This window comes from Girardinichthys multiradiatus, chromosome 1 (assembly GCF_021462225.1).
Source record: "Girardinichthys multiradiatus isolate DD_20200921_A chromosome 1, DD_fGirMul_XY1, whole genome shotgun sequence".
Classification (NCBI taxonomy): domain Eukaryota; kingdom Metazoa; phylum Chordata; class Actinopteri; order Cyprinodontiformes; family Goodeidae; genus Girardinichthys; species Girardinichthys multiradiatus.
Window position 1 is genome coordinate 2,789,164 of NC_061794.1, and position 8,184 is coordinate 2,797,347.

An 8,184-nucleotide genomic window follows, 5' to 3' on the forward strand; every position below is an offset into this window, starting at 1 on the left:
CTGCAACATTCTATGGAATGTTGGAGGGAAAATATTCCAGAATTCTTTGTAGAACTTTGCTGGAAATCCATCTAGGCCTGGAGGCTTTTTATTGGGCATGCTTTTGAGGGCTTCCTGGATTTTGGCTGATGTCAGTAGTACATCCAGGGCCATTGCTTGACCATCTGATAATTTAGGAATTGTTACAGAAATTGATCAATGTTGTTATCTGACGGGTCTATCTGTGGTGAATATAAAGCTTCGTAGAAATCTCTGAAAGTGCTGTTTATTCTTTCAGGATTATAAACTGTATTCCCTGTTGAGTCTTTAACAGCAAATAGAGTTGTCTTTTCTTTATTTTATTTTATTTTGGTTACCTAAAAAGCCCCTCCTTGAACCGCCACCTTAACATGGTGGAGGGGTTTGAGTGCTCGAATGATCCTGGTTAATAATTTAACAATTATTAATCATGAATAGCTAATTGTAATTATTAGGAGGTTTGAGCCCATAATCACAACACCAGAGGACATATCTGATTTCTATTTGTAAGTAATGAGTTTGGTTAAGAAACTATTTTCCTGAATTATGATTTTTAATTAAAAGTTTTGATAAATATTAATTAATCAATAATCATAAACCTTACACTACACCCTGTAGAGGGTGTAGAGAGTACAAGATAGGTGTTAGGGTTTGAAGAGCTGGGTGTGCAAGTGTTCCTGTTTTGTTATTAGCAGTTGCCATTTGAGCTAATAAGCTTTTCAACAGGTGTACCTAATAAAGTGTAAATGTTTTATTTCTACAATTTTAGGTGCATTTACATGGCAGGATGCCATACTGGGTTTAACCTCAGAGATTCTTGGGACCTGTGACTTTCCAAGTCTAAAATCTGATTTCAAAGGTAGTTTCAGTTCATTATTCCCAACTTAGAACATGAATGACACTCACTATTACAACAAAGACCATCCTATCTCCCTGGTCTAAACACAGATTGTTTATGAGTAGTTATGAGTAGTTAAGAACCAGAGTGCAGTTAAACTTATGTTTGTTAAAGCAAGATAGGTTCAGAAGTTTAATAAATGAAGCAGTGAATGAGTTTTAAAAGCAGTTTGAGTTTTATTTTAATATAATGTGAAAATGTTCATGGAGAGAAATAATATCAAAAAAACTTAGCATAATCATAACAGAGCTTTACGGACCAGTTGCCAGGAGATGCTTTTTCACCTCTGTAAGTGGGTTTATAGTATTCACTCATATATTTATTCTGAGCTGATACAGAGAGACTGGGATCTGCTTGGAAAGTTGCAGAACCAGTTTATTTGTCTAGTGTGAGCTGCCCTGAGCCAGTGGGGTGTATTATAATCTCCCTGCCATTATAAACCCACTCCTATCCTGTTGCAGAAAACCTTTCTCAGCACTTGAATCAACCCTTGGATCACACCCTGTCCCCCCCACACACCAGGAAGCTGAACTTTGTTCTCTGAGTTGGGGGAGGAGTCAACAGGTTGCTTTTCCCTCCTTTCAACTTGGCAGCTAATTGTAAGTTGTTGCAGAGAGAAGGTGGAAGGTGTGGGAAGTGCTTTAGTTGAATAAACCACCAACGAGTATCATGGAACAGTCTATGATTTTACAGGTAAGGCTCTCTGCATGCTATTTGTGTTCATCTACATGTACATTTTAGACAGTTAACATAAAAATATGAAATGCCAGGTTTTTACTTTAAAGCTTTAGGATTTGGAATGCATTAATGATCCCAACAACTGTACCTGCAGCATACCTGAGCTCATTCTGCCAAACGTTCATCTGCAGTGATTGTGTTAACCCATACACCAGTAAACAACAGCTTCTAGAATGGGAATGATTCAGTATAAGTGGTGTTTTATTACCATCTTTTAGCTTATTTATGGGTCAACAAGCAGGAAAAAACTGTTGTCAGACTTCTAAACATATAAACCAAAAAATGTCATCTGTGCAAATCTATTTGCATGCCAAAAAGAAAAATCATAAATGAAGGTATTATTTTTTTAAAAGCAATATAGTTATTCTTTCAGTCAATTAAGAAACATTAGGTAGAGAGCTTTATTTGTAAAATTTTGTGCTGAGTGACCGAGGGAGCACCAGCTCCCCTGCGACCCTGTACGGAAGAAGCGGGTATAGAAAATGGATGAATGGATGGATGAGTATCGTATTTTGTTTAAGCATCAGCGTCAAATCTCACACAAATGAAATAAGAAACACTGATTGTGTTGTCACACAGGGCTGGCAAGAGAAGCAACATATTACTTTGAAAGTCAACAGTCATCTCTGAAAGCTGATTTGTTGGGAAAATAAAAAAGGAAACATATGACTTCGGCAAGCTCATGTTGTTTGAGCTGAAAAGTTGCTAAATGTAGGTAGTATAAGGTCATTGAGATGCTGACCTATGTTCACCATTCATCTTCATGGAATGAACTATGAAATCAAACAATGTAGTAAAGTGGCTCTGTGTGATAAATCTTGTGTGTGAGCTTCATATATCAATACAGAGATAGTAGAGAGATGCATTACTTGAAGAACAGCTGCCAAAAGAGGAACATTTCATAAAGTCACTACAGCCCCTCATGGCAGCAATAGTTCCTGATGGCTTGACTTGTGTAACAGGGTGACATTCTTCATTACGCTGCTTTAATAGTTCACAGACGGGTAACAGAATGTGGCAGAGACCCAGGTTTTAATTGTCAATGAGGGACTTATGGATACGCTGCATGTCAGAAGTGTAGCATGTACTGCCATGATAACAAAATTCTGCTACACAGCCAGTAGACTGCCATATGCTTGTTTCCCTTCTAAGAAACCAACAACAGCTGCTAAATGTGAAGATGCCAAGTCTAAAGCTGGCACTCATATTGTCCTTTATTGGGTTTTTGTATCAGGAGATGCTGTCCTTTAGTAAAATTAGCTTGTCATTTTATTTCTTCAGTCAGTTCTACATTAACAATATAATCACAGTAGCAATATTTCACCTTCGCCAATAAATCATTTGAATTGTTCCTAACTAACACTTTGAAAACTCACATAGATGATGGTTGGTCATGGCAGATGGACAAGGAAAAGTATGTACATGTGTGTTTTCTATATACACTACTGGTCAAAAGTGTTAGATATACACTTTCTCACCTAATGGGTCTCTTTATTTTCACAACTATTTAAATTGTAGATTCTCACCAAAGGCAACAAAGCAATGAATGAACACATATGGAATTATATAGTAAACAAAAAAGTGTGAAATAACTCTAATCATTTTTATATTTTAGATTCAAACTAGCCACCCTTTGCTTTGATAACTGCTTTGCTCTCTTGGTGTTTTCTCTATGAGCTTCATGAGGAGGTCACCTGACATGGATTCTAAAGAGTCATTGAGAGATGGCCAAAAGTTAATAGTTCGGTCATCACAGCAAAGGGCGGCTACTTTAAGGAATCTGAAATATGAAACATATATAAGGTTCTTTTACCATTTTGTGTTTGCTACATAATACCATATGGGCTCGTTCACTGTTTTGATGCCTTTAGTGACAATCTATAGACACAGTTAAGTAGACTCGCCACGCTAAATGTATCTTCATGGAAAATAATAAAAACAAAATCATAAAGGCATAGACAGCAATGATTGCAAATAATGCATAAGTGGAGAGTAATGGCAGAAACAAGCATATATAAATTACCATTATGTCCTCCAACCTAAGCTTGTAGCAGCATAACTACAGAGATAGCTAAGCCACATTAACTATAAGTTTTATCAAAAAGGAAAGTTTTAAGCCTAGCCTTAAAAGTAGACAGGGTGTCTGCCTTACGGACCAAAACCTGGGAGCTGGTTCCACAGGAGAGGAGCCTGATAACTAAAGGATCTGCCTACTTCTAGAGACTCTAGGAACCACCAGTAAACCTGCAGTCTGAGAACGAAGTGGTCTGTTAGGAACATATGGAACAATCAGATCTCTGATGTATGATGGAGCTTGATTATTTTGAGTTGTAAGCGGAATCATTTTAAAATCTCTTATGGGTTCAACAGGAATTTAATGAAGATAAGCTAAAACTGCAGAAATATAATCTGCCCTTTTAATCTTCATCAGAACTCTAAAAGAAATGCTTTTATTTTTCACTTGTGATATTTTTATTTTGTTTTTATTAATGTTATTTTAGATTAGCTGTTGACATCAGCTGTTGACAGCTATGTAAATGAACATAAAGGTAATTTTTCAAGAGACTGTATCATCGCTCACTGATAAAAATAACCCCACAGAGTAAAGACGCTGTTGTAGTCTGTGTGTTGGTGGCCAGTTGTTTAAAAATGGGACAAAAGGGAAATCCTGAACAACCCGTCAGGAACATGCGCAAAAACAACATTTACACTTGCAGAAGGAAGAGGCACAACACCTGGCTGTGGAAAGCTTCCTCAATGATCTCAGAAAACGTCTGCTTTACATGAAGCATCAGAGGCTTGTCATGTCTGGCACTCAAGTTTGGCTTTTGTCTTGAACTTGGCAGATTTTCAAAAATATGTTACAATTTTTATTGTGATGTTGCCTCAACAGAACCCACTCCCGTTATCTTTCCTATGGCGAAACCAGGAAAGTCCCACTTCTTCTTTTAGAAAATGTGAGTCATTGTAGAAAATGAGAGATTATTCATGTCAAAGTTTTCATGAACAAGAATGAAATGTTAATATAGTAATGAATAAAACAAAAGTAAAAAAAGAGGCTTAGCAGATGCCAAAACTTTACCCATGGTTAGTAGGACTTTTCTTTGTAAAATGCAACAATGACTATACCCCTTACATTTCACTCTCTACACAAAGGGATCAAGTTATGTTGGGTTAAGGCTAAAAACTAACTACCCCGTGAGTCTTCCCTAAAAGCTTTCTGTGCTTGGACTTTCCTGTTGGAAAGCTCCAGATGGCTCTGAAGCAGAGAACAGACAAAACTCTAAATGGAATAACAGTTGGAATACAATACAAATGTCAAGATGCTTTGTTTTAGACAGGGCAGAGCAGTGTGGCAATGATCATAGATTGACATCACAGCAGAACAGGCATATCATAATACATGAATAGGGGTTTACGTCTTCTGGAGTCTTATTTCAGGGTTTTTTATGAAACAAAAAGCTTCTCTGTAAGTTATCTGTTTTAACAAAAAAACAAAAACAAAACAAAAACAAACAAACAAACAAACAAACAGCTTCCCTGTTTCCCAAAGTTTAGTTCTTGACATCTGTTCTCTAAGGTAGTTTCTGTTTGAAACTTACTCTGAGCAGAAAAGAATTGCGAGTAGCTCAAGTATCATAATTATGAGACTGATGTATAGATGTCTAAAAATATAAGTAAGCAGTTTACAAAATAATGATTCTACAGTAAAAGTAGTTATCTCTGATCCAATTCTTTGGACAGTTAACTATCTGGACTTCATGAAGTGTTTGGCAAGGAATTACACAACTACTTTTGTCACCTTATAAGTGGCACACAATATATAACTTTGGAGAAACATTGTGTAGACGTTTTTATCCTCCCATTCTGCTTCTATTGCAGACACATGAATCTTATAGTCTGAAAGCTATTCAAGTGCATCTTTTACATCATGAGTAATTATGCTCTCTTAGACCACCGACTTCTTTTTTTGCCGCACCTGGAGGCGGAAGAGCCATTTATTACAACATCCAGACAGTCTTTGTTTTTGCTGCAAATCTTCTGTAGCCCTGGGCTTACTGTAAGAAGCCCATTTCATAAACTTAAAAAAACAAGAATTGTGTGATGCTGATAGGACTTACATACACTTGTAGAACACAGCTTCAGACAAGACAGGGGTTAAAGGTTACGTTTGTACGTTTTCTCCAAATGTGATGTGTCAGCGTGCTGCTTATGTATGTATGTATATATGTACATTCATGTAGATAAGATTTTTACTTCACATCTGTCTTTACTGTTAGTGTTAAATGCCTACATCAGTCTCCTGTGGCTTTTTGCCATGTTTTCTGCAGTTCGAAGCTGCAGCCTCTCCTGCTTTTCCTGTACCAACAGATACCTAGTGTGACACATAGAGTATCACTTCTCTATACAACTTTCAGCTAGAACCCTTGTTTTGTTTTCAAGCCTTCTATAGCAGACTACTACAGACTTTTGCAGAACATAATCATTGAAAATCATTTGTCATGCTCTAAATCATATAGTTAATCTCATCCTTAAACAACTTCCCAATATGTTGCCAATTTTTATGCTAAGATGAAATGTCCAGTGGAAAATCTGTTCTCAGATTGCGTTGCTTGTTAAGTAAATCCCTGAGCTTTCCAAGATATTACTTCTATGTTTTAGTTGCATTAGCTTTACAAAAGAAAAATACTTACTGTTCAAAAGTTTCCTAAGTGCTCTATTAGGAAACTTAAAAGTACTAAGGAAGCTTTCTGCATCTAACTGATATATTTCCACAGTTTGTTGCACAGGAAACTAAACATTTCTTCAGAAATCCTGAAGTTCTGCAACCACTGCATGTTCGTAAAACCTGGAACAATAACACCCACCACTGGAAGGATCGGCTAAATACTCACACTGATTTATAGCTGCAATGGGTGGGCCGACATCTCACTAAACCCTATGGACTAAGAATGGGTTGTCACCTAAGTTCATATATGTGTAAAAGCAAAAGAATTAATACTTTTGCTCATATAGTGTATATTATATATATACCTTATTAAATATTTATTTGCAAGGATGAACAAGTCTGTGTTCTTAAGTGTTGAAGATTTACTTTTTCCTACAACAGCTGAAAATCTTATTGTTTGAGTCTGGTATTCAGTCCCAAAATTGTTGTTGCCATTCCCATCAGATCTTTTTTCTCCATGTGTGGTGTGTTTTCTCATGCAAAGTTTTACTTTTCCAATCTTCGGGTTCAGATTTGAGTTATGTAGGTGTACTTCTGCTGCCTTGATTTACAGACACTGTTTAGGTGATAAAAGTTAGCTATTTACCCTTCCAACTGCCTTCTGAATGTTGACCAGATTTGAGACCTCAACTCACACACACGTGCCTTTAACACAGGCAAAAGGTATGTTTATATAAGATTATTATTTTTATGGCTAACTGACATTTTAGAGAACTGTAAATGAATGAGGATTTACAGAGTTCTACTCTCTGGCACCAATCCTTATCTGTCAAACACTGATGACAATGAAAAAAAGACACATTGTTTAAAACACAGCTAGCAGCTTTTCTCATTACATCTGTATAATTAACCCCAAAACTACAGCTGTGTCCTATGGGCTTTCACATGTTTGAAAAATTACATTTTAACTGCATTAAACCACTTCTGCAACAGTAATATAAACTCAGTGAAATATTCTGCATGATTTTACAGTAAATATAGAATAAAAAAACACAATTGATTCAACACAATACAGAAGTCTGAGTTGAACATTATTCTTGATTTTTTTAAATTAAGAAACATAAATAATTAGTTGATTACTGAGTGTTCTCAATTGTTGGCCCAGCAGTGTACTATGGATGCATGTGTATAAATTCAAAATGAGAGAATAACACAAGTAGACAAATTACGAGCCAAACAAAAAGACCAACTAAAGCCATAAATCACAGATTCTTCCTCCTTCATTGGTCTGAGCAATTTAAATAATTCAACTGATGCATTATCTTCATATCCAATTTGTTTTAATCACAATAACAATCATATATTACTAAATAGACATGAGTACAGTTTCATCACAGGTCTGCTTAAGGGGAATGGGAATGCAGCTTTTGTTTAATCAGAAACACAGAAATATTTCCAGAGGGCTGCTTAGTTATCTGTCATCAGCACTAATTTTGTTGGTTCATTTGCAAACTGCAGTGACGCCACCCAGCAGTTATTACAACAGGCAGTCTTACTGAGCTTAAACAAAGTGCAAGCAGAGCAGTAATTAGCATGTCTGAGGCATGAAAACCACTGCAGCATGGATGAAAGTTCCTGCAGGTTTAAACATGACAACAGTTGCTTTCACACATGGAGACGGCAGGTGATTTTCTTCCTCTCAACATATTAGGGGGAATTATGACTAACCTTTACTGCAAACCAAACAAACCATTACTTTCTCTATAGGTTTAAGACTCACTTTATGACCTTTCCAGTGTTGCAGATCATTGTTTTTTTACCCAATAATTTCCTGCTTTTTATGTTGTCCATCTGCTTGCCA